At 42.1% G+C, this 27,517-nt stretch overlaps 1 protein-coding gene across 2 annotated transcripts in view; it reads left to right on the top strand.

Moving 5' to 3' along the window:
• THSD7B (thrombospondin type 1 domain containing 7B) overlaps positions 1-27,517 on the top strand; it is a 1,176,114-nt gene that overhangs the window by 257,719 nt on the left and 890,878 nt on the right. Inside the window, exon 1 of one of the 2 annotated variants that reach the window (XM_082395802.1) lies at positions 25,547-25,909. The exons of the other annotated variant lie outside the window; for it this stretch is intronic. The gene's annotated coding sequence lies outside the window, so the exon portion shown is untranslated. Of the gene's footprint in view, positions 1-25,546; positions 25,910-27,517 lie in introns of those variants that run through there. 2 annotated transcript variants of the gene reach the window in all.

Here is a 27,517-nt window from a genome sequence, read left to right as displayed (position 1 = left end):
GTAGGTAGCGTATGCAACCTAAACAGTGTCATGGTTTTATATTACTTAGTAAAAAATTTAAAAGTCATAGGCCTTTATTATTGAGTGAGAATTTAAGGGCTAAGGATTGGCTGAAAATAGTGAAAACTTCCATCTCTTTTTTTAATGCTGTGTCACAATTTAAAGTTTTTTGTTGTTATGATATAAACAAAAGGAACAGAAATTGCGATTTCAGGATTTCTAATTCTTGGGTCATTTTGTGTCTATCATTGATTTAGAATTATGTTTTTATCAAAATATCATATGTATGTGTGTATCGAAGATAACATGCCATACTTTTTTTTTAAAAAAAGGTTGTATTCTTTATTTACAACATGCCTTACTTTTAACAGCATTTATTTAAGCTCAACTTAAAATTAAGATTTTTACATATTGAATTTTAATCAAAATGTCTATCAGTACTATCTCACTATATTAATTATTAAGTTGATTTTCTTTTTAAAAACTGATTATATTTCAAGATTCCAACTTCCCCTAAATGTCTGTAGTTTAAAAAGAAATCTACCATGATGAGCCTATTTAATATTTTGGAGATTCTCTTCCAAAATATATATAAAAGTTATCAATCATATCACAGATCTTCTTTGATTTATTGGGGGATTGATCTACCCAAAAAGATAGTTTTAAATTAACTCTTAATTAGGAAGAAAAATTAAAATTCCATGGTTGTACGAAGGGCAGGCTGGTAGAACATGTTCGACTTTAGCAATTGGGATGGTTCATTTTCCTCTATTCCCATACCTCTTTTGTCTTCCTCCTAATTACTAGGATACCTGTGCAAAACTCAAAAATTCAATCGGAAGATAAAATACTGAAATAAGTGTTTTTTCATTGTTCTGTTGACTTGAGAATGAGAAACAGTTTTCTGATTCTCACAATAATGAGTCAGAGTCCTTACTTTAAGAAGCTAAAGTGAAATATTTGAGAGACTACTGAGTGAATTATGCCATTTTTAGAGTTAATCAGCAGTGCCCATGTCTGCACAGAATTATTAGTTCATCTCTTTTAACTGAAATAATTGGTCACTTCCAACAACAGATTTAAGAGATCTTTAAGGCTGAACTGAAAAAAAGACAGACATTGTTTACATGCATTACATGACCATTGGGACTGAATTTTCTACCGTATTGACTAAGTGACCTAATTAAGAGCTAGGTTTAGCATTCTGTCTACATAGGGTGACCTTCCAAGCGTAGCCTGCACATGGAGAGTGGAAGGCCAGTGCTCCAAGACATTTATTTTTGTGTGAGGACAGGGCTTTATTTTCCTGGAAAGCCAGCTTCTTTCCTTTAATGTTGCTAATTGTGTCTAAGCTGTGTTCTCCTTTTATTACAGAAACATTTCTGCTTGTTATGTATCTCTAGACACCTGGGAAATGACATTTCTAAGAATAAGAATGATACTCTCTTGGGAGCTATAGATTGATCCAAAAGCCTTTCATCTCTTATAATTTTGGAGTCCACCCTGAGTAAACTGTCGGCCTCATTTCAAGGGTAGCATCTCTACCAGTCCATCATGTGGGAATGACAAATGAAATATTTAGGTGGTGTTTTTGGAGACTTCCACATATTTGAATATTTTTTTTTAATCTCCTCTTTCAGACAAAACACCTGAACAAATGAATGCAGATGCTTGCTTAAATTGGGCAAATTTGAAAGCTGAGCCACATACTTTCAAAGTGAACTGGTAGATTAGAAGAAGTACAGTGTTGTGTTTTCCTCTGGCACTACTTGTAGGGGTTTCATCTTCCTTCAGACCCATGTGTACATGTCAGGAATTGGGTATCGGTTCATTGCCATCAACTCTCTTGGAACGATTCATTAGTTTTATAACACAGCATCTCTTTACAATGAATAGTTTCACAAACTGGGAGCTTCATTATTTTATTCATCTTGAACCTGCTCAGCATGCTGCAGGATTCTTTGGGAATAGAGTTTTGTAGGCTGAGACTACTCTCATTTTAAATAACCCACACATCTGTTCATGCAGTGTCATCAGTAAAGCAAATAATAAATCACTCCCAAGAAAACCTATGAAAGATTTTCCTCCCCATCCAAGCTGGAATGTAATCCCTCCCAAAGATCAACTCTTATACAGGCCCAAGAAAATAGTGTGAGTAAATTATCTTGGCTATTAACAGTCAAACCGTGGCAGGAGGATGGAAGAAGATGCCTGAGTGATGGCTTCTGGCAGATCTGAGTTCAAATCCTGAATCTTGGAAATGTTAATCTTTCTGAACTTTAGTTTTCATATCAATATAATAGGGACAACAGTGCCTTCCTCAGAGAACTGACATGATTGCGTGAGATAATACATGTAAAGGGTGAATATACACCCTCAAGTATTGGTTGATCCTTTAGTCAACAGTTCTATCAGTTAGAATACTTTGTGTTTCAGGTAATGAAAATCCAACATTAATAGCTTAGTAAGATGATTGATATGTCACGTAATAAGAAGTCTGGAAGTAAAGCAGGTCCAAGGTTGGTGAATTCAATGCCTGCAGAGATCCAGATCCTTCCAACTTTCTGCTCAACCATTCTGAATATTCTCCTTGGGCTAGCTGTCTTTGCAAGATGGTTTCTTTAGTTTTAGGGATCATATCTTCATCAGGAAATGTCCAGAGTCATAACGTGGGGTTTTTAAGTCTTCATATCCCTTTGGAATTGTTCAGAAACTTTTCCAGGGAACCATGCCTCCCTCATCAGTAACGTGGCTAGAATTGTGTCCCATACCCATACTCCCTGCTCCCCAGTCACTGGGAAGAGAAGTAGGACCATAAGATCACCATGATCAGCACAAACCACAATTGGGCTTGAGGCTGGAAATGGAGCTGGATCCCACATCCCTAGGACACCTGGACATGCCTCCCTGATAGAAGCCTAGGTACTGTTAGCAAGATTGAAGATGAGGAATAGCTGTTGGACAGGCAACCAACAGTGTCTGCTACATAAGTATTGTCTTCAGTTCCACCATAGATTTCTCATGGTACCAAATGCTGAGACAACACAGAAGTTGTTCCCTGGAAGATATAAAAATTGAGTTGGAGGAGACAAGAGATTCAAAGCAAACTGTAATGAAGTCTTATATTACACAGAGCAGTGCTTCTCAAACTTGAACGTACATATGAATCACTTGGGGATCTTACTAAAATGTAGATTCTGATACAGTAGGTCCAGAGCATGGCCAAGATTTGGCATTTTTAACAAGCTTCCAGGTGGTGCTGATGTGCTGGTGTGTAGGTCACTCTTTGAGTAGCAGGGTCTTCTACCATATGTGATGCTAGATGGGTATAAAGAATGGAAGCCAGAGTGCTTCCCAGAGGTGGCAGGGAACTGTGTGGGCTCTAAAGCTTGTAGGATTTTGATAGATGGAGGAGACAAAATATAATATGCTTTGGGATCTTTTATAAAAACATATTTGTTAACTTGATAATACCAAAGAAAATAATGTGGCTGTTAAGATACCAAAAATGAGCATACGTTTTCTGGACTAAACAGGTACACTGTACAGGAAGGCCATGGCTCTTAGGACTACCACCTGCTCTTCTTTTCTTTAAATCTTAATGCCTGAAAAAGGAATAGACATAGTGAGTACACTTGTATCCCAGGGCAGAATTGCAAGCTGAGTGAACTCAGCCAGAATTTGGATATGTCAAATGAAGGAAAACACACAACCTGAAAGTTGCGAGTTACGTTTTTTTAGGGACCTTACTGAGGACTAGAGCTTGGGAGACAACTCTCAGATGCTCTGAGGAACTGCGCCAAAGAGGAAAGGGAGGAGCCAGAATGTATAGGAGTTTTTGCTGCAAAGAAAAAACATAGTCGGACATCAAAAGGTTACTGCTAATCCCAAAAAACCAGACATCGCAAGTCAATGATTTCAGTGCTTTTCTATATATGGGAAGATGGAAAAGTCTGGGTTCACTGAAATTATTCCTTAGATATGCATCTTAATTATCTAGGGCCAGTATCCTGTTTTTCTTCATTCTGAATTCCCCTCAGGGAACACTGTCTGTGGCTACAGTGGCAGATGGCTTGATGGCAGGTAACATTCGCTGTTTACTGAAATGGCAGGCAACATTTTTTGTCTGCAGATATATTTTCACAAATAGGAGTGGGCCTTTGCCTAAAAATAAATAATTAATCTTTGTGGTTTTTTTTGGTATTTCTTACCCCTCAAAAAACTCAAACCAAAACAATACCATTATCTTTGTCATTGCACTTTTTCTTTCTTAATGCTATTTGTTTTGTAGCTAAGTTAGACAAGTCACTTCTTAGAAAATCAAGAATGCAGTGAGGGAAATTAAAGAAAGCAGTGAATGTGTTCCTTAAGTTAACTTTCTTTTATGTATGTATATATGTAGATAAAAGATAATTACAGTAGTTGAATTTGACCAGTCAATAAGACCACGGAGGCAACATATCCTGAGTTACAGTAATACAATTCTTCTTTTGGGGGTGTAACCAGAAATTCCCTGCAAGCTCAAGAACAATAAAGCTGTAAGAAATTAAAAGGGAGAAAATGTAAGTATGGAATGTCATTGATTACATAGCTAGTTTGCAGACTGTTCATTGAAAAACTTTCGTATCCTCCCCTGTGAAGGCCAGGAAGCTGGTGTTTAGGCATGTCTGGGAGGCTGTTTCACGTTTACATGGATTAAAATGAGCAGGAATGGGAAGTGGAAGAAAACAGAAGAGAGCCTAGCTCCAAATTCTGGATTCTTCTGCATTTGATGGTTCACATTCTGGAATGCTATCTTTTACTTTATGCAGTGTTGTTGATCAAATGAAAAAAGTAATAGGATTAGGTCATCAAAATAAATTAAGCTTGGAGATTAGGATGATAACAATAAATGAACTGTTCGGTTCTCAGTTTCCTGACTTGTAAAATGGGAGAATTGAACTTGATAGTGTTTCCAGAACCTGCTGAGCATCAGAAGAGTCTCGGGAGATTGTTAAAAGCACAACTTCCTTGGGCCCACTTGGCACCTGTTGGATTAGAATTCCTGAGCATAGGACCCAGGGAATATACATTTTTAGAAGGCTCTGGGCTTTTTCCTCAGTATCCCTCTCTCCCCAGATCAGAGGACCCCACATTTGGAAACTACTGTACTAGAAAATCTTTTAAGATCCAGTTCATCCCCAAATGCTATGATTTTCATGCAGTAGTTAGAGTGGCGATTTAGGAATTGAGAATGATGGAAAGGGAAATTATTTGGATAACCACAACAAAAGTATTCTTAAAGTATTAGTTTATTGTGAAATGGTTTTCACAGTGGCTGGACTCTGAGGATTTTCCCTCAATCTTGCCTTTGCCTTTGGAATGCCCACCCATCAATGCAAAGCTGATTTGGAGGCAGAGAGCAGGAGAGAAACCACTTTATTTGCACTCACGGATCCTGGTCTGCATTTATTCAAGCACAATTAAAAACAGTAGGGTTTCTCAGTTAACATTTGGTAAAGCTCACAAAAGATTGTTATTTTGCTTATTGCTTTGAGAAACCTGTGGGGGAGGAAACAGGTTTTTTTTTTTTTTAACATCTTTATTGGAGTATAATTGCTTTACAATGGTGTGTTAGTTTCTGCTTTATAACAAAGTGAATCAGTTATACATATACATATGTTCCCATATCTCTTCCCTCTTGTATCTCCCTCCCTCCCACCCTCCCTATCCCACCTCTCTAGGTGGTCACAAAATACAGAGCTGATCTCCCTGGGCTATGCGGTTGCTTCCCACTAGCTATCTATTTTACATTTGGTAGTGTATATATGTCCATGCCACTCTCTCACTTTGTCACATCTTACCCTTCCCCCTCCCCATATCCTCAAGTCCATTCTCTAGTAGGTCTGTGTCTTTTTTTTTTTTTTTAATTATTTATTTATTTATTTATTTATTTATTTATTTATTTATTTATTTATTCATTCATTCATTTATGGCTGTGTTGGGTCTTCATTTCTGTGCGAGGGCTTTCTCTAGTTGCGGCAAGTGGGGGCCACTCTTCATCGCGGTGCGCGGGCCTCTCACTATCGTGGCCTCTCTTGTTGCGGAGCACAGGCTCCAGACGCGCAGGCTCAGCAGTTGTGGCTCACGGGCCCGGTTGCTCCGCGGCATGTGGGATCTTCCCAGACCAGGGCTCGAACCCGTGTCCCCTGCATTGGCAGGCAGATTCTCAACCACTGCGCCACCAGGGAAGCCCAGGTCTGTGTCTTTATTCCCGTCTTGCCACTAGGTTCTTCATGACCTTTTTAATTTTTTTTTCCTTAGATTCCATATATATTTGTTAGCATACTGTATTTGTTTTTCTCTTTCTGACTTACTTCACTCTGTATGACAGACTCTAACTCCATCCACCTCACTACAAATAACTCCATTTCATTTCTTTTTATGGCTGAGTAATATTCCATTGTATATATGTGCCACATCTTCTTTATCCATTCATCCGATGATGGACACTTAGGTTGCTTCCATCTTCTTTGGAGAAATGTCTATTTAAGTCTTCTGCCCATTTTTGGATTGGGTTGTTTGTTTTTTGACAAAAGTATTGTCTTAAATCTCCAAATGCAAAATTGTGTAACGGTTTATGCATCAGGGTCGGTTGGTTCTACAGCACTTTGTGGCCAACTCTGAGGGCCACTTAGGAGGAGGAACTCTTTCTGTGTCTCATTAGCCACTGTGCATGTATATCTTAAAAGGAGGGGAGTCTTGTCTTAAAAGAATGACCAGTGATTGTTGGAGTTTTGTATTTTGCTAGTGCTTTTGCCTTATTGACTGTTAAAGAGGTGTTCTAGGAAAGTTGCAGTTTGTGGAAATACATATAAATCTCATCAGGTGGGTGGGCCTTCTCTGCACTTGAGCCCTTAAGCCAGGCTGATCCCAGGTCCGCACAGCTGCTACCCAGACGCAAGGAGCTTTGCTGTCCTGGCTGGTCTGTATGTTTGTGACAATTATCCTGCCCTGCCACCCCTCCAGTTGTGTTAGCTCTTTTCACCTCTACTCCATACCTGTATTTACCTGGCTCCTGGCCATCTGCATAGTCCTTAGTCCTGAGGTCAGAGTTGGATTTTGAGGGTCGTTTTAGTCCCTCTTTGGTAGCCCCAGACTGTGTATGCCTCCTGATTGCATCCACTGCTTCAGGTAACCATCTAACTGAAGAAAATTTCAGCCCCCTGATATTCCATCCCTGATGGGTCTGTCCATCCTCCTCCCCTCCTCCCCACCACCTTCCTAACATTGTCTCTCTGCACCTATGCATGGAGACTCAACTGTTTTGTGGGACAAATGGTGTGTTTTTCTTATTCGAGGCCTATCACAGCATGATGGAGCTAATTGTATAACTCACTGCCTCTCAAACTTCAAGGTGCCGATGAATCACCTGGGGAATCTTATTAAAATGCAGATTCTAATTCAATAGATCTGGGGTGGGCTTTTCTCACAAGCTCCTAGGTGATGCAGTGCTGCTGACCGGCAGACCACATTTTTCGTAGCAAGGGTATAACTGATCCCAGAGGCAGTATAATACAGAGCAGCGTTCTTCAGCGTCTACCCTAGTGATAGTTTGTGCTGGCTCCTTCTTTGTTTCGTAAGGGGGTGGGGGAGAGGCAGGGGGTGGCTGTCCTGTGCATTATAGGATGTTTAGCAACATCCCTGGCTTCTGCCCACTAGATGCCAGTAGAGTTCTCCCCTTCCAATCATGACAGTCAAAACTATCCTCAGACATTGTCACATACCCGGAAGGGTAAAATCACCCCCAAGTGAGGATATAGAGGGTGATATATAATAACCTCTATACTGGTATAGAGGTTATTATTAAGGACTCTGGATTAGAAGGCTTGCACTGAAATTCTGGCTCACCAACCTCCTGGGTAAGTGACCACGGGTACTTTACTTAACTTTTCTGTGTCTCAGATTTTTCCTCTATAAAATGGAGATGATAATAGTATCTATGTTAGGTAGTCATAGATTTGCTGGAACGTTTAAATGATTAAATATCCCTGAAGTGCTTAGAACTATATGATGTGTAGAATGGAAGAATTAATACTATAAAATGTCTATACTATCCAAAGAAATTTACACATTCATCAAGTCCCTATCCAAATACCAATGGCATTTTCCACAGAACTAGAACAAATATCCTAAAATTGGCATGGAACTGCAAAAGACCCTGAGTAGGCAAAGCAGTCTTAGGAAAGAACAAAGCTAGAGGTATCATGCTTCCTGATTCCAGAGTATCCTACAAAGTTACAGTAATCAAAACAGTATGGTACTGCCACAAAAACAGACACATAGATCAATAGAACAGAATAGAGAGCCCAGAAATTAACCAACACTTATATGGTCAATTAATCTATTACAAAAGAGGCAAGAATATAGAGTGGAGAAGAGACAGTTTCTTCAATAAATGGTGTTGGGAAAACTGGACAGCTATGTGCAAAAGAGTGAAAGTAGACCACTTTCTTACACCATATACAAAAATAAACTCAAAATGAATTAAAGACTTAAATGTAAGACTTGAAGCCATAAAACTCCCAGAAGAAAACATAGGCAGTACACTCTTTGACATCAGTCTTAGCAATGTTTTTTTGGTTGTGTCTTCTCAGACAAGGAAAACAAAAGCAAAGATAAACAAATGGGGTCACATCAGACTAAAAAACTTTTGCATAACAAAGGAAACTAACAACAAAATGAAAAGGCAGCCTACTGAATGGGAGAAGATATTTGCAAATGATATATCCATTAAGGGGTTAATATCCAAAATATATAAAAAACTCACACAACTCAATATTTTTAAAAAACAAAAGATCCAGGTAAAAAATGGGCAGAAGCACTGAATAGACATTTTTCCAAGGAAGACATGCAGATGGCCAGTAGACACATGAAAAGATGGTCAACATCACTAATCATCAGGTAAACGTAAATCCAAACCACAATGAGATATCACCTCACACCTGTCAGAATGGCTGTCATCAAAAAAACAACAAATAACAAATGTTGGTGAGGATGTGGAGAAAAGGGAATCCTCCTACACTGGTGGTGCGAATGTAAATTTGTGCATCCACTGGAAAACAGTATGGAGGTTTCTCAAAAAAGTAAAAATAGGGCTTCCCTGGTGGCGCAGTGGTTGAGAATCAACCAATGCAGGGGACACGGGTTCAAGCCCTGGTCTGGGAAGATCCCACATGCCGCGGAGCAACTGGGCCCATGAGCCACAGTTACTGAGACTGCGCGTCTGGAGCCTGTGCTCCGCAACAAGAGAGGCCACGATAGTGAGAGGCCTGCGCACCGCAATGAAGAGTGGCCCCCGCTTGCCACAACTAGAGAAAGCCCTTGCACAGAAACGAAGACCCAACGCATCCAAAAATAAATAAATAAATAAAATTAAAAAAATAAAAAATAAAAATAGAGCTACCGTATGATATGGCAACTCCACTTTTGGGTGTTTATCTAAAGGAAACAAAAACACTAATTCAGAAAGATAAATGCACCCCTATGTTCATAGCAGCAGTATTTACAATTGCCAAGATATGGAAGAAACCTACGTTTCTATTAATAGACAAATGGATAAAGAGGATGTGGGATATATATGCAATGGAACATTAGCCATAAAAAAGAATGAAATTTTGCCATTTTTACAACACAGATGAACCCAGAGAGTATTGTGCTTAGTGAAATAAGTCAGACAGAGAAAGACAAATACCACGTGATTTTACTTATATGGGGGATCTAAAAAACAAAAACAGAACAGAAACAGACTCATAGATACAGAGAACTGGTGATGCCAGAGGAGAGAAGGGGTGGGGAGGTTGGGAAAAATAGCCGAAGGGGATTGAGGTGGTACAAACTTCCAGTTATAAATTAAATAAGTCACAGGGATCTAATGTATAGCATAGCAAATACAGTCAGTAATAGTGCAATAAATTTGTATGGTGATAGATGGTTACTATACTTATCCTGGTGATGAATTTGTAATGTATATAAATGTCAAATCACTATGTTGTACATCTGAAACTAACATAATATTGTATGTCAATTATATTTCAATAAACAATTTAAAAGAACTATATGCATGTGCATATCTAGAAATTAGTAAATGTTAGCAGATATTATTATCAACATTTTCTCTGCACTAGCCTTTTCATTAGAGGATGCTAATTTACTGTGAACCACCTTGATCAATCAAAAGAAAATAAATTTGACATATTCTTGTGTTAAGACAGTGTAGTTTATTTACTTATCTAGATTAATACTGGAAAAAAACCAGCTCATTAAACATATATCTTGGCATTTTGTATTGACGTGATTTAGTTAATCATGATGCTGTATTAACCAACTAATTAATGCCCCTTGAACACCGTGTAGCAATGGGGGTGGGGTATAGCATGCCTCTGTATCTGACATCCAGCAGAACGATATCTAATCTAATTACCACTGAATCCACAGAATTCTGAGACTTGGATAGTTGTCCTGAAGTCCCCAACCGTCTCTCAAAACTTGCTGCCTACATGTCTTCTGCTTGTAATAAATATAATAATATTTTCCAGATTGACAGGGATATGACTGGATTCAGTTATCCATGTTCCTGTATGTAGCACCTAATTTAAGCCACCTGTTTGCTTGGTGGGGTTTTAGGAAGTCTTTCCTTTCATTATCAACACTTTACTTTGAAGAATATTCTCAATCACGATACTTGGATTATTTTTTCTTAATCTTTTGCTACTACCTGACCTTGCAGAGGACTTTAAAGAGTAAGATTTCTTTAGTGTTTACAGGTCTCTGTGAAGCAGCTAAGTTTATGGAACTAGAAATACAGTGTATCAAAGGAAATATTCACTTAGGGCATTTCTTCATGATGATAGAATGGGTGGTCATTTCGGTAGGAAAAAGCCTACTGGTATTTAATTTTCTATTGATTGAAAACAAATGGATGAATAGATAAAATTTAAAACTGTTGACTGAATTTTTCACTTGGTGTCACTGCATTAGATCTCTAAACAAAAATGAAATGAGATTCACAGCAGTTTTGTTATCCAACCCTAGTCATGTATGGCCAACAGTTGTTGAGTACTTACTGTGTGCTAGGCTCTGTGTTTGGCACATGATGTGAATTATCTTGACTTGGTCCTCATTCCAAACCGATTTATGTTCTTATTTCCCCTTCTTCATTTTAGAGTTGAATAAATGAAGGTCTAGGGAGATTAAGTATCTTGTTCAAGGTCACAGGGCTAGTTAAGTGATGGGCCAGCATTGGGACTGAGGTTATTTTGGACTTCAGGGCTTTTTCTCGTGATGCTACTTAAAAAAAAAACTTCCACAATATTCACACTCTAGATGACAGTAACAACACTCTGAATGTGTTAAATGGAAATTCCCTGATACTTTTGGTTGAAGAATCATTTAATTCACATGAGAAACAAATAAATATATTCTTCTTGGGTATCATTGGCTCACTGCCCAATCTTATTATCTGTTGACATTTTGAAAACATCTCTAACAAAATCTTGACTTCTTGGGAGTACTTATCTTACTTTAATAGACTACTGTGTTTGCTATCTGTTTTCATTTTCATAGCAAGAGAAGACCAATTTGCTGCTCTATCAACTACCCTCTTTTACTTATTAAAACAACTATAAATTCAGTGCTGGTGAAAAGTGTTAGATTGATAGCGCTGCTCTAGGAAGCCACAGAAAGGCTTCCCCTAACTTCCTGCCAATAATCTCTGACCAAAACCAGGAAGGTGCATTTTTAGAAAGGAGAAACTAATTTGTGGTCTGAAATAGACACTCTAAAATTTCCTTGAAAGCCCCAATTAGGAAGCGAAAGTGTACAGTAACATAAAAAGGTGTTTAATCCTTTAGAATTGTAATGATTAAAAGAGAAAACACCTTTGGAAAAAGAGACTTTGTATTTATTAATTACCTTTAAACTGTTAGGAAGGATGAGTTCCTGTTTATCTTGAAGTCTTATGATAAAGTCATGGTTAGTTTCTTAATGGTCCACAGGAGTTAACCATTCTCAAAAAGATATGATTTTGAAATTGACAGTAAGAAGTGGGAATGTTTAGGTTAAAGAAGAGAATAATGAGGGGCCTATCATAATTATCCTAAAACATTTAAGGAGTTGTTTATGTTAATAATAATGATATTAATAATAATATATGCACTTTATTGATAGTTTTGTTGTTAGGCACATTGCACACATTTCATGTAATTCCCATGATTATGTATTATTATCATCCCCATTTAACAGATAAAGACATAGGTCGCAATGATGATTCATGGTGGACTCAGGACTTCATCCAGTTCCATCTGCTTTTTGTGCCCATTCTGTCAACCACAATATGTAGTCTCCTCTGTGAATGAGGGCTTAGGTTGTTGATTCTTCTGCCACATTCAGCTCTTGAGAACAGATCCATTACTAATGGGTAAAATTTCCGGATGGAATATTAAGGCTCAGTATATCTAAGTTTAACGTAAGTAAATTTAAAGTCACCTTTTTTTTCATGTTAAAGAATTTGGAATTTATTCTTTAAGTAATAGGGAGCCACAGAAGGGTTTTTAGCAAGAGTGTATTGGATTTGTGCAAGGTGGGGAAAATAAGATTATTATCTTACTAGAAGTTCCTTGTAACAGTCTAGGCAAAAGATGATGGAGTCTGGACTTTGGGCAGATGATGAGAGCATAGAGTATAGGAGATAGATTCTAGGGATGCCTAAGAGGTAGGCAGGAGAGACTAGTGATGAGCTGGATGTGGTGGGTGAGGTAGAAGATAGAGTCAGGGTTGCTTCTGAGGGTTCAGTTTAGGCAGCTGAGTGCCTGGTGACACCATTAACCTAGGCAGGTTAGATAGGTTATGAAAGACATGGATTTGGGGTCATGGGGAAGAAAGTCATGGATTTTGTTTTAGACTTGCTGAGTTTAAGGTGCCCAGTCATATCAAGGTAGAGATACACCTTGGGGCATTAGAAATGAATCTAAAGTTCAAGGGAAAGACCTGGAGATTGAATTGGGGCCTCTCCAGATGGAGACACGGGAGTGAATGGAAGGTCCCGGGGAGAGCGTGGCGACTGAGAAGACCAGAGCGCCAAGGACCGTTAACAGAGTCGTCATGTCTGTTCCGGCCGTTTAGCAGGTGGTTGCTGGTGGAGGAGCACCACAAAGAGAAAATTAGATAATCAAGCCTCAAATCACAAGAGAACATGTTGTTTTTCTGAGATTGTCTGCTAAATAAAGCAATCTGTGTGCAGCTGAACATTTCCAGTTTTCTCTTACAAAAGACTCCCAATAGGAGAGCATCAGGAGCAGTTGGTTCCAAGGACCATGATTTAGGTTGGTTTTCTTAAGACCTCTCCTCCCACTCCTTCCCATGCCCCTTCACCCCAGTGATCTGGGAATTAACCCCTGTTTTCAAAATTATGATTCGCCAACATTCTTATATTCTGAAGGGTTTCTCGATGTTAATGACATACCATCCTTGAAGCGTGATAAAATACATTGGGATGGCATCAGCCTTTTTTTAAGACCCTAAAGCCATTTCTCTCCCTTTTTATCTTTCTAAAAACTTTTCTTCAACTACAGGTAGAATGGTAAGAAGGCCATCTCACATGTTTTCTTCCCTTCTATTTCTCGACAAGCTGTGTGACCTCGTACAGGACACCTCAGCTATCTGGGTCTCAACTTTCCTTATCTTTTAAATACAGGGATCGGACTATATTTTCTCTGAAGCATCTTTCAGCTCAAAAGTTTTGTGATTTCATAATTCAAACCCTGCACATAAATGCCTTTTAAATGTCACTGGTTAGATCACCAAAAGGCTAATAATTTGTATAATCAGGGATAGATCAAATACCATTGAAATAAGGCTCTGTAAAGATTGAGAAAGTTCTCTTATAGGAATGAAATAAGAAGCATTTTTTTTTCAATGAGGTCAAAATCTCCATTTTGGTATGAGGTCTAATTAAGTCCTGAGAAATTTAGACTAGAAATAGAGAAGAACCCTCCCTCCCCGACTGACTCTAAAGGTTACGAGTTAATAGAACATGTTTCGGGGGAAATGCACAGTCTTTTAAGAGAGGTGAATAACTATTGTCTTAGCTCAAGCTGCTATAACAAAATACAATAGTCTGGGTGGCTTAAAGAACCCACATTTATTTCTCAAAGTTCTGGAGGCTAGAAGTCAGAGATCAGGGTGTCAGCATAATCAGGTTCTGGTGGAGCTCTCTTCCTGGCTTGCAGATGGCCACCTTCTTGCTGTGTTCTCACATGGCAGAGAAAGAGAGGGAGAGAGAGAGATACAGAGGGGGAGAAGGAGAGACAGAGAGTGAGACAAAGAGGGGGAGAGGGAGAGAGAGAGTGCAAGGAGAGTGAGAGCAAGTGAGCTCTTTTGTTTCTTCTTGTAAGGGCACTAATCCCATCGTGGGAACCCCACTCTTATGATGTCATCTAAACCTAATTACCTCCCAAAGGCTGCACCTCCAAATATCATCACATTGGCATTTAGGGCTTCAACCTATAAATTTTAGGGGGACACAAACATTCCATCCATAACAGCTATCTTGCTGAGAAAGTTGTAGCTCTAATCGATGACCTAAAGTGGGAGTCTTCTTTGACAAATAAGGACACTGAGGTCAGACCAGACTGGGTAGGATGTTGTCCTCAAACAACTGAAGCCATTTACCACTTGAGAGATGGACCAGGTACAGGAAGCCAAATCAAGGAGTTAGTGATGGGGAGGATTGGGAGCAAACTCAGAACCAAGATGTGAGAATATATGCAGGGAAAGCAGTGCTGGATGAAGGTTGATAGACTGTGAAGGGCTTCCTTTATATGACCCCCAGCTACCTGTCCTGACCTTTTTGTGAAGCTGGATAGAACCAAACATTGGAAGATAAACTGCCTTTGGTCTCTGGGCATCCTCAGTATAGGGAGAGGAAATTGCTAAGGAACACAGAGGGCTTTCCTTCCTTGAAGGCTTTAGAAATTGGACCGAAGTTATATACTGTCTGGTATCAACATTTGCCTGTGTATTATGGCACCTTCACTTTCTATTTATTCCAGTGGACTTGGAAACAGACCCTCAGATTAGTCCTGTCTCCTGTCCCGTCACTGCCCCAACTCCCCCTCTGCCCATCTTGGGTGAGTCATTTCCTTCCAGAACAGTGACAGCCATCATCAAAACTGAGAACTCAGTGTGACAAAGGGCTATTTTCCCAGTTCTCTGGCAACATAATATAAAAGTTCACCACATCAGGCACATCATCTTAATCACTGGGGTCAAAAGAACCTCTAGATGTGACAAATAGCTGCCTCTTTAGTTAACTTCTTCCTTCTGATTGGCAAGGAGAAGACTGCAAATCACCAACACATGGATGATCACTTCACTGTTTCATTTCTTTAGATTTGTCTTCATCAGTTGAAAATACGGATTTCAGTCTGAGTCTTTTGCATTACAAGGATATATGGAAAAGAAACCAAGATGAGATAAAGATGAGAATGAGCAGTGGCACCAAAGTTTTTCTAAGTGAGCGACAAATGCATTTCTTTAGTTCATGTCTGTTGAGCATTTACTCTGTGTGCCTGGCACTGTTCCTCTAGGCACTGAGAGGTACAAGAGTGAACAGGTAGACAAAGTGTGGCTATAAGAGAGCCTACATTCCATGGGCAAACGAATACAGAAATGGCAAAATACCAAATAGTGCCAAGTACTATGCAAAGAACCAAGTAGGGGGGATGTGACAGAGAGTAACTGGCAGCTACTTTATGTGGGTGTCCAGAAAGCCCTCTCTGAGGAAATGATATTGACTTTGAGATCTGAATGATGTCAGGGAGGCAGCCACATGCAAATCTGGTGGGGGTGGGGGTTCAGCATTCCAGGCACAGTTGGCTCAAAGGCCCTAAGGCAGCACTGACTGGGCATGCCCAGTAGTTTAGTGGGCATGACACTGTAGTTTAGTGTCAACAGAGGAGAGAAGTAGGAGATGACTTCTCAGAGAAACATAGTGAAGCCAAATCTGGCCTCTGTACCCTGACACCGTATTAATTCTCAGAGACAGAGTTTTGGGTGAAGTAGAAAAGAATAGCTTTATTGCTTTGCCAGGCAATGGGGGACACAGTGGGCTAATGCCCTCAAAACCGTGTGTCCCAACCTGTAGGGAGTAGCAAGAAGTTTTATAGCAATGGTTCAAAGAGGACTTGATCCGTTCATGAACATTCTTCTGATTGGTGAGTGGTGAGTTAATTGGGAGTCAGCATCATCAACCTTTTGGGTCCAGCAGGTCTGGGGTCTAAGTGCTTGTGGGCAGCATACCATTAACTTCTCCCACCTGGTGGGGGTTTCAGTATCTGCAAAACAGCTCAAAGATATTGTTCTGTATATCTCTTGAGGGGCAACCAGGACCCTGCCCCAAGGCTGCACTATTGTTTCTTTTAACTGTTCCTCCCTTTTCTGTTTCCCCTCCCTTCCGTGATTAGCAACTGTTTGAACCTGCTTGTTGGAACTCAGGGAAGGTCATGGAGGCTGAATGAAGCCTATTCCTGTAATCAAGAAACGGGAAACACAGAAAGACTTTTGTGCCCAGGAGCCCTACAGGGTCCTGCTCAGTATCAATAGGAGTCAGACACAAGGAATTTGGAATTTATCCTAAGTGTATTGGTAAATCATTGGAAGGTTTTAAGCAGGGAAAAGATTTTATCAATGTACCACTGAACAAGATCACTCTGCTCTGCAGATCATGGATTGTATAAGGATAAAGTGTAAGAAAAGAGGTCAGTTAGGAAGCTGCTACTATCACCAACATGAAAGACTGTAGTGGCTTAGATCAGCATGGGGGCAGTGGAGGTGGAAAGAAGCAGATGCACGTAGAATTTATTTTGGGGATAGAAATAACAGAACTAGTTATTTCCGTGTGAGTAAAGTGAGAGAAAGAAGGAATGAGAGGTGATTCTTAGAGCTTGGGGTTGAACAACGTAATGGTGCTATATACTAAGACAAGGAAGACTGGAAGGCAGGCAGTTTTGGGGAGGAAAATAAATGTTCAATGTGAAGTACACAGGTTTGGAAGGAAAAAGAATCAATGTTCAGTTCAAGGTACACAGGTGATGCCAATAAAGATGGCAAATAAGCATTTGTTTATGGAGTTGGAGGACCAAGGACGCCCACTGTATGTGTGGCAGAGAGGGTTATTGCTCACTGTATATCTGTGTGCTTTTCTATATTTTCAACCACTTTGTATTTTGGTGAGGGTCATGTGATTAGTCTAACCAATGGGCTATGTCACTTTGGACTGAAGCACAGAAGAGGGAATTTGAAGTTCTCTCTGACCACTCCTTCTGCTACTGTAGCAACCAGCAATGTTGCAGATGGAGAGCCCTTTTCAGCCTGGGTCCCTGAGTGGATTATGTGAAGCAGAGTCACTGTTTCCTCTGCTAACCCATGTTGGTCGTACAGGATGAGAGATAAACCTTTTTGTGTTAAGCTACTGAGGTTTGGGGGTTCATATGTTACTGTAGCACAACTTAGCATATACTGACTACTATAGCCAGAGAAATAGATTTAGGCACTTTCAGTAAAAAGATAATTTCCTGAGGGACTTCCCTGGTGGTGCAGTGGTTGAGAATCTGCCTGCCAATGCAGGGGACACAGGTTTGATCCCTGGTCCGGGAAGATCCCACATGCCACATAGCAACTAAGCCTGTGTGCCACAACTACTGAGCCTGCACTCTAGAGCTGTGTGCTACAACTACTGAAGCTTGCACACCTAGAGCCCATGCTGTGCGACAAGAGAAGCCACCGCAATGAGAAGCCCATGCACCGCAACAAAGAGTAGCCCCCTGCTCGCTGCAACTAGAGAAAAGCCCGCACGCAGCAACGAAGACCCAACGCAGCCACAAAAAAAAAAAAAAAAAAAAAAGGGTGGAAAGATAACTACCTGAAATCATGGGAGTTGACATATTCATTTAAGGAGAAAGTGTAGATGGAGAGGAAAAGGAAGCCCAGTCTGGAACTTTAATATGCTCTAACACACAGGAGTTAGGTGAAAGAGGAAAGCCAGGATTTTGTGGTACCTAGGAAGCTAAGAGAAGAAATGAGCTGTAAAAATGGCATCTTTAGAGTTCAAATCCTGAGTATTTGTGCAGAAGGAGGAGTGATTTTGCAGCATGCATGGACATTGCCATGGCAGTTATGTTTTCCCTAGATTGTTGGTTGTGAGAGAGAGCCTGTGCTGTGATTTTTTTTAGAATGATGTCATGAATAGAGCATAGCACACTATAAAAATGCTACAGTCGTAAATTATTTCAAGCCAGCAGGTCACAAAATCTGAGGAATTTTTCTTTTCTTTCTCCTGTGGCTCTGATTTTGGGCCAGATAGATCCAACCTGGGAAGCTGTTCCTGACTCACCCAGCCCTAGGTTACATGCTACTCCTGGAGGTTTCCACCATATCCATGTGTTGCCTCTAAAGCTTGTTCTATTGCAATTTAAGGGTCTGTTTCCTCAGATAATCATCTCCTCCAAGACTCTTCCCAGCGCTTAAAATGGTATCTACCACAAAGCAGATTCTCAGTCACTGTTTGTTCCATGAATGAACAGTCTTGCCTGGCACCTGGCAAGATCAACTCCCACAAACGTAAGGTGATAAGGGTCCTGGTTGTCACAAACATGAGGTGATAAGTATTTCTCTTAACATCACATGACCAAAGGAAGCCTAAGTACTTACTGAGTGCCTGCAGTATACCAGAAGTTCTACATCGAAGAGAAGAAAGGAAGTATCTGTCTGAGCCTCTAGGCTAATGGCTTATGAAAGCATTAGAGAACAGTATGAGATGGTGTACAGTTAATTGAAAAACTGAATGGCACAGACAGTGAGCATTATAACAGTTTGGTAAAGGGAAGAAATAGATAAATGTGAAATGAAATTAGATCTAGGAACATTTCTTAGGGGAGGTCAGACCTGCAAGGCTGGGGAGGGAGACATGGAGAGGTCTTGAATCAGAGCTTCATAGACTGTGAAGGGGCAAGTGAGGAGACCCCTGAAACCAGAGGGAAGGGTGTTATTGGACAGTGGCAAGAAATATGGTTGGAAAGGTAGGGTAGAGCCAGAGTGGAAAGGATTTCAAAAGTCAGCAAACGTAGTTTATGGCATTCATTTATTCTTTCATTCATGAAATATTTATTGAGTACCCACCATGTGCCAGGCACTATTGTTAAGTAGGGGGTGTGTGCTTAGTCCCTGACCTTATGGGGCTTACAATCTTGATGAGAGGATAGATAATAAATATTGAAACAACTATGTAGCAAAATTTCAGATTGTGATAAATGCTATGAAGCAAAGTAAGGCAGGATAAGGAGTTACAGAGAAATGGAACATGCCATTTTCTTTCTATAGTGGAGGGTCAGGGAAGGCTTTTCTGAGGAGCTGACGCTTATTTATTTATTTATTTTTATTTACATCTTTATTGGAGTATAATTGCCTTACACTGTTGTGTTAGTTTCTGCTGTACAACAAAGTGAATCAGCTATACATATACGTATATCCCCATATCTCCTCCCTCTTGAGCCTCCCTCCCACCTTCCCTATCCCACCCCTCTAGGTGGTCACAGAGCACTGAGCTGATCTCCCTGTGCTATGCAGCTGCTTCCCACTAGCTAACTATTTGACATCTGCTGGTGTATATGTGTCCATGCCACTCTCTCACTTCATCCCCTGCCGACCCTTGTCAAGTCCATTCTCTACATCTGCGTCTTTATTCCTGCCCTGCCACTAGGTTCATCAGAACCATTCTTTTACATTCCATATATATGCGTTAGCATATGGTATTTGTTTTTCTCTTTCTGACTTACTTCACTCTGTATTACAGACTCTAGGTCCATCCACCTCACTACAAATAACTCAGTTTCGTTTCTTTTTATGGCTGAGTAATATTCCATTGTCTGTATGTGCCACATCTTCTTTATGCATTCCTCTGTCAATGGATATCCAGTTTGGAGCTGATATTTATGAAGGGACTAAGTGACAAGATGAAGAGAATAGTAGGTTCCTGGGGATCAAAGTGATATGACAAAGAGTATTTCAGGAAGATAGCACATAATATGGAGAAAGTGGAGAATCAGTGAGGTAGCACCAAGGAAAATAGCGTAATTAGAATCTAAGACGAATATGCTAGAAAGTTTTGGTTATGAAGTTTCTGTTGTATAAATTTTTTCAACATCGTATGTATTGGGGATTTTTTGTTTCCTAGATAATTGGGTGTTATAGGTTAAATGAGTAAGAAATGAGAAAAACCTCTTCTCTTTGTTCCACCCCATATACCACACTCATGAACACGAGCTTGCAATCTGTTGGCTATATTGTCATTTTCCGATGTTTTCTATCCTTTCTACCTGTAAAGGGACCTGCTGCCCATCAGATAGGCTGGTGTCCTTGGAAAACAGCAAAATAGAAGATAGAGGCTCTCTTGCCCATCTCATCAAAGTTAGGCCTGTGAGTATTGTGTGGCTTTGTGCCCAGTAGAAGAGATTAGGGTTGCCAAATCTTTGGATAATAACAAGCTTTAGTCTACATAACACCTGGTCTTTACAAACCAAGTCATTTTGAATGTGATCCAAGTTGTCACTCCAGGGGTTTTATTATTTCCAAATTAATGAGAGTCATTTCTTATATATATGGAGGTTGCTGCCCATGTTCTCTTGTTTAGTGTGGATTGAGTGACTGCCTCTCTGATATGGCTTTGGCTTGGTGATGTTAGAGAGCTGTGGGGAAGAGGGGATCATCCATCACACCCTAGATCTCTTGGTCAGTAAATACTATTGGAGGCTGAGCAGCAAAATAGAGAATTCAGGTGACACTGAGCACAGAGGGAGGCTTCTAGGACAGGGCTCAGAAGCGAAGGCCCCAGAGCTGGCCAAATGTGTGTGGGGGGGGGGTCATCGCTATTCATCCCATCCACACTACAAACATGTGACAAGAAAACAGACCCAGGGTCCAATGACTGAGGTAAAGAATTTAGGATTTTGGATCCTGAGGTAAACGATTGGATGCCAGCCTTGGGGAGAGGTGGGAAGGCAGAGCAGAAGTGAAGAGATGGACAGGCCTTTCAAATACCCCTCTGCCTGTGCTGTTCTCTCCATTTCCATTAAACCACCCTCATCTTTTGCCGGGATGACTGTTCCACTCTTGCTGCTTTGTCTCTGCAAAGAATGCATGTGATCTTTTAAAGGTCTACATCAGATCGTATCACTCACAGACTTAAAACTGTCCACTGGCTTACAGGACCAGCAAGCTTTGTTCTCAGGCTGCCCCTCTGCCCCGTGTCATGAGATTTTCCCCCAAGCTCACTAGTCTGCAGCTCTTTTAGGTCCTAATGAGTTCTTTGTGTGCCAAGCTCTTCAAGCCACAGGGTCTTTGGTTATGGTATCTCCCTTTTCTCCCCTCTTGGCTGATATCTACTTACATGAGATGCAGTGTATCTTAGGGGTTAAAAGTGTACACAGTACAGCCTGCCTGGCTGAATCCTAGCTTTTCTACTCATCAGCCACGTGCCTTTGAATATAAATTGCTTAAACTCTCTGTCTCTACTGTAAAACGAACATGATCACAGGGCCTACCTTATGGGCTAGTTATGAGGATTAAATAGTACATGTAAAGGACTTAGCTCATGTCTCACATCTAGAAAAATTTCAATAAATGTTATTTACCTCTTATTATCCCTTGGGTGTCAGACTAAACATCATTTCCTCTGAGAGATCCCACCTGAGCCTCATCCTTCCTTTCTATTCCCCTCTACTGCATCCTTTTTCACAAAACTTGTTTCTTTCATTTCATTTTATTTTATTTTTTGGCCACTCTGTGTGGCATTCGGGATCTTAGTTCACCGACCAGGGGACCAGGGATTGAAACTGTGTCCCCCGCAGTGGAAGCGTGGAGACTTAACCACTGGACCAGCAGGGAAGTCCCATTTTATATGTTTATAACCATTTGTATGCCTGTTTGTTTATTGTCTGATGTCCCCATTAGATTGTAAGCTCTATGAGGGGAAGGACTCAGCCCACTGTATCACCAAACAACCAACATGTACAGTGCCAGAGACATAGTAGACACTCAACAAATATCTTGCTGAATGAATGACTGAAGCTCATGTCTCAGGGCTAACTAGGTTTGTGAATGCTCAGTGTCTACTGGGAAGGTGGTGCCTCTGAGGGACTGAGCCGGGCCAGAAGCCAGTGGAGTTCCACTCCATTGCTTTTCAATGCATTGTCTTTACATTGTATTTTAAGATATTGACACATCAAAATCAAATTACTGGACCCAGCTCAAAACTTACATTTGTATGCCAAGATTAAATGCTTTTTTTTTGGCAGAAAAAAAATGTCCAGATTTGCCATAGAACATCTAACCTGGAATTGGCCTGGATGAATTGTGTAAAGGAGACAATCATGGTTCCTCCCCTTTCCCCTTCTGGTTTTGCCTCCCAAGGTGACTGAACATTTGACACAATTCATTGCTTCCATAGATGGGCTAATGTAGACCTGGGCAGCGACTTCCTGGGCAGTGAGCCCAAGATACTGGCTCAGACTTGCATTTCTTTCTCCGATTTAAAATTGGGCTGCTTTATCTACGTGTCTTCTTTATCCCTTATTTGTTTAACGCCAATGCTTGTCTATTCTATTTACACAGCACTTTCCCATCCAAGCTTATTAGACTGTACGGAGAAGATAGTGTTCAGAAAAAAACCATGAGAAATACACACAAACCTGAAAATGAACTCCAGCGATATTTGGATAGGATAGGGTTGCTTTCCTCTGTGGCTCCCCCTTGGTTCTCACCAGGGACTTGGTCCCAAGAGACCTTCTCCTCCTACCTCCTCTCCTCTTCTACTGTTCTCTTGTTTCATTTCATCCTCCCTGGAAGCCTGGAGGGGATTGGAGCCTTTGGCATCTGTGTTTGTGGAGCTCTGGGAATGTATAATCTCCAGTTTATTTTCCTTGTTGGAATATTCATCTATTCCTTACACATAATAATGACACCTATTTTTCAAGGCTACTTTTTCCAAATCCTTTCTTTGGTCATTCCCTCCAAACCCCACCCCCAATCTTCACTGAAAACATCTTTCCCTCCCTAGATTAACCTTCTAATGTTTCTAACCTAATCTAGATTTTGAGGGATGTGCTTTTGTTAAGGACCAAAAGCTGACTATCTTGGCAAGAAACTCATATTAGTAAAATGTGTATTTAAAATATAAACTGAGAATATGAGCTAGAAATGGTTGCTTTTTCCTTCTACCAGGTTTGTATGCAATTGAATAATGTTAGAGAAAGTTTAGGCCCCTTATAGTATTTAACTATACTGAGATACCTGCTGTTGGCATAGTGCCTTAATAAAAAGTGGACTATTTTGTAGTCTAAAGGAGTCAGTAAGCTAACAAAAGGTAGCAGTGCTTGAAATTCATCGTTCTTTGTATTTTAGAAATAATTTAGATTTTATTCTTATGAATTGCTTATTTTTGATTAAGAAGCCCAGTGGATAGGACATGATTGCCATACAGGTATTATCTCTTATATTGTGGATTCAAAAACCAGGAGACCAAATGCATATAGTGCAACAGAGGATGAACATTATGCCTTAAGAATCAAAATATTCTTAGGATTACCATAGTGATCACTGACATAGAGCAAGGGGTTAATGAGAATGGGCTAGCATATTAAATTAAAATGCACATTGAAATCAAATTGCTAGCCTAAAAGAAAAACATACATATCGCTGCCTCTGAAGAGGGAGGAGAATACGTAACTATAAAAACATGCATAAATGACATACTCAGAAGTGGGTCCTTGATGGCCTCTTTCCACAAGGATTGCAAACACAGATCTTTCTACCATATGGATGCGTGCATGGGATGTGGTCTGAAAATGCTGCGTTGACTCGGGAAAGACTGAAATCTGGGAAGCCAGGATGTTACAGTTCAGGAAAACAGAAGTGTTTTTCCTTGAGTGTTGTTCCTGAAGTTACTTAAATGAGACTCATTGGCTATTGATTTGTATATATTGAGATTACGATAAAACATAATAGACCTCTTTCCCCAGTCTCACAGGATTGGCATTTTATTTCTGGGGAGTAATAAATCATGGTCTTGGATTTGGGGAAGTATTCTAGGATCTGGATGGCTGCTGATTTAAGACAGTGATGTCAGAAAGAAAGGCACAACTCAGAGTGTGATGCCAGTGTTCACCGGGAGAATAGCAGTTGCTGTTTAAAATATTAAGTAAGGCATGTTCCCTTTCCCACTTACAGAGTCCAGTCCCACAGGAAGATGGATCAGAACGTTCATCATCATATTCACGTTTCCCTTTCCAATGGCACTTATTCTTTTAATTTTATTCCCTTTGACAACCCTAGGTGCTCTGTTTATCTCTTAAATCTAATTTGTGCTATGAGATCAAGCTTTAATTTTCTCAGGATTGTTTTGCTTCTTTTTAAGCACCCATGGTGTGCCAAGCATTGGATAAAATGGAAAAGATACAATCCCTGCTGTTGCTGGGTTCACACATTTAAAGAGATATGACAGGCAAAATATCCTGTAATTGGCAATAAGTAGTCCTCATGTTTTTTCCCTGTTGAAGAAACTTCATCTCTCTGCACGAGCCTAAGAAGTTCCCTAGATCAAAGGTGTCAAAAACTAGGAGGGTTTGGAACAGTGTCAGGGAGTAAGCGAAGGACTCTCAGAGCTGTGCCTGCTCCAGCCTGCCCACGTGTTCTCTGCACTCCTGCCTCACCTGGGCGGACTCTCACCGTCTCCCTGGCCACCATAACCCACCACCCAGTTGCCATAGATGCTCCACCCCATAGGACAGCACACCCCTCTCTCTGCCTCCCGAGCCCCAGGACACAAGCCCTTCAAAAAAGAGGCCGGAGCTAGGGGTTTTCCCAGGCTCTGGTCTGGGTGGGCTGAGAGCCTCTGGGAGCCCCTTCTGGGAGGGATGTCCGGGTAGGTAAGGACCCAGCTCGGGGCGCTCTCCCGGAGTCACCCCCAATTTTCCCTTTTTCTCTTCTCCACATGTCCCGCTAGGATCTTCTTTGTCTTTTCCCCTGTAACACTGAAGCCCTCTCGTGCCCGGGGACTGCAGAGGAACGCCAGGCTATCGGGCCGGGCGGGCGGGATGGCTCTGCCTGTGAGTGTGTGTGGGTGTTTGCGCGCGCACCTGTGTGCACGCGCGTGTGAGTGTGTGGGTGTTGGGGAGGTGTTTGGGGTTATAAACGGGGAGTAAATCACCCCCACTTTCTCTGCCTCCTTCTCCCCTATCACTTCTTAGATCCCCGAGGTGCAGAGCGCTCGCCCCTGTCCGCGGCGAGCTGAGGCTTGGGTACCCTGGGCTCAGGGACGGCAGGGGAGTCCCTTCGCCCGGCCCGCACCTGCACCCCGAAGATTCAGAGTTGCGGAAAATACTCTCGGGGAGCGGAGGAGCCGAGCTTGAGGCCAGCGCGCCCGTGACTCTCGTCTGGGGGTGCGGGCTGAGCAGAGGGTCGGGTGGGTGCACCCGCCGGGCGAAGGGGAGGAGGAAGAAGGAAAGGGAGGTGGGGAGCAGCTGCCGCGGGCGGTGAGGCGCAAGGTGGCTCCCGGCGACCCGCGCCCCGCGGCTCCCGGGGACGCACCAGGCGGCCAATGGCAGCGCTGAGGTGTACAGCAGATGGCGTTCGACTGCGCCGTGCCTTCCTCCTCCTCTTCCTTCTGTGCTGAGGAGCCAGAGTCGCCGCCGGGTTGCCAGACGCTGGAATGGGTGGTCTCCCGACACACACCACCATCTTTCTTGCGCTTGGGAAGCTCGGGGCTCGGCGGCTCCCAGAGGCTGTGCCGGCGAAGGCGGCGGCGGCTTGGGCAAGGCGGGTGAGTGTGGCCGCACTGCGCCCCGAGCTGGGGATGCCAGGCACCCGGTTCGCGAGGTAGCAGCGGCCCGGGCCGGGGAGCGCGCCACGGGCACGGACTTTGCTTTTTCCTCCCCGGGCAGCCTCCTTCTCCCCTTCTCCCGGCCAGACACTGGAACTTGCAATCGGAGCTTCCCGGACGCCTCTGCCTTGCGGCTGCGGGAAGGGCGAGCTGCCAGGGGCGCAGCGTGTGGAGACCCCAGGGTTGGGAAGGCGGAGGTACCCCATGCAGAGACTTGGGCGCAGACCGCAGGCAACGGGACCGAGGCGTGGGAATGGGGCGGCAGGATATCTGTTCCCTCCACTTCCAGCTTGCTTTGGGGGGTACTGATGAAGGGAGCCAAGGGCCCCCAGTCCTGCATGGGGAGCCTCGGAGCCCAGGATCGGAGGGCGGGGAGTTCTGCGGGCTTTGCAAACAGGTTGACTGAGGGTTCCCTTTCGCAAGGCTGACTGCGAAATCTGAGCGTGGGCGTTCAGTGCCCCGGGAGGATAGCCGAGCAAGCCAAGAAGTTTTGCAGCTTCCTCTGATTTATCAGCGGAGTGTCAGGAGGCTGCAGCAACAGTTAATACTTCCACTGTCCCTGCAGGGGGCGAGGGGCCAGCTGGGGAGAATGGGTCTTGTGGGTCTGGCGTGACATCACACGGTTTGTCAAGAGAAAACTGGGAACTGGGCTTGAGAGTGAGGGGTAAGGAAGACGACACGCGTAAATTTCTAAAACATCACCCGTATACTCCTGTCACCTTTCCCTTCTAACACCTCCTGTAGTATGAAAGTTATTTGAATATGCAAATGAACCCTCCGCTTTTTGCAGTCCACGTAGTTTGAGTCTTGAAGTTGGAAAGCTTGGGGGGGGGGGTGTTTGGGGAGGGGGCGTTAAGCTCTCTCAATCTCTTAAATACAAGGGAGAAAAACTTTATTTCTGGGAAGGGTGGGTGATCTAATGGTACTTTTTCTTGGAATTATTCTGAGCATCCCTTAAGAGCTATTGCAATTCAGTTCCTTTTGGGCGGGGTGGAATTGACTAAGATCATGGTACTTTGGCATGTTCTATGGGAGACGCCAGGGTTATTTGGTGCTCTGTTCCTTGCCAGGGTGGTCTGCTGGTAGTCTGCCGTTTCCCACCTATTACAGTGCATTTGTGCTCTTGTAAATGACAACCTGGCTGGAGGAGCCTTCTTGGTGTTTTTCAGGAGTGCACCTGTGGATGCTGTGTTATCATGGAAATGGTAAGCCATGCAGGCAGGGTGCATGCCAGCCAGGTTGTGGGGTGTATGTGTGTGTGTGTGTGTGTGTGTGTGTGTGTGTGTGTACACGTGCACTTGTGCATCTGGAGTTTCCTTTTGCCAGGCAATCTTTGGATGTCTCTGAGGACAGTAATGGTTTCTTGGGTAACTGGGAGGTAGTGCTCTCCAGGGAAGCCTTTTTGCATTCTGGACTGTATTACAGCTATTGGTTAAGGCTTCATGAAAGCCACTTAGGATGTTCTTAACCAAATCAAGAGGTCCTATCCAGTGGTAAGGGAAAAGCTCATATATTTGTGGGTTGAGAGCTATATAAAGTACCTGTCGT

The sequence above is a fragment of the Balaenoptera borealis genome (genome assembly GCF_965194805.1).
Source record: "Balaenoptera borealis genome assembly, chromosome: 6".
NCBI lineage: Eukaryota > Metazoa > Chordata > Mammalia > Artiodactyla > Balaenopteridae > Balaenoptera > Balaenoptera borealis.
This window is presented reverse-complemented; position numbering and strand designations above follow the sequence as displayed.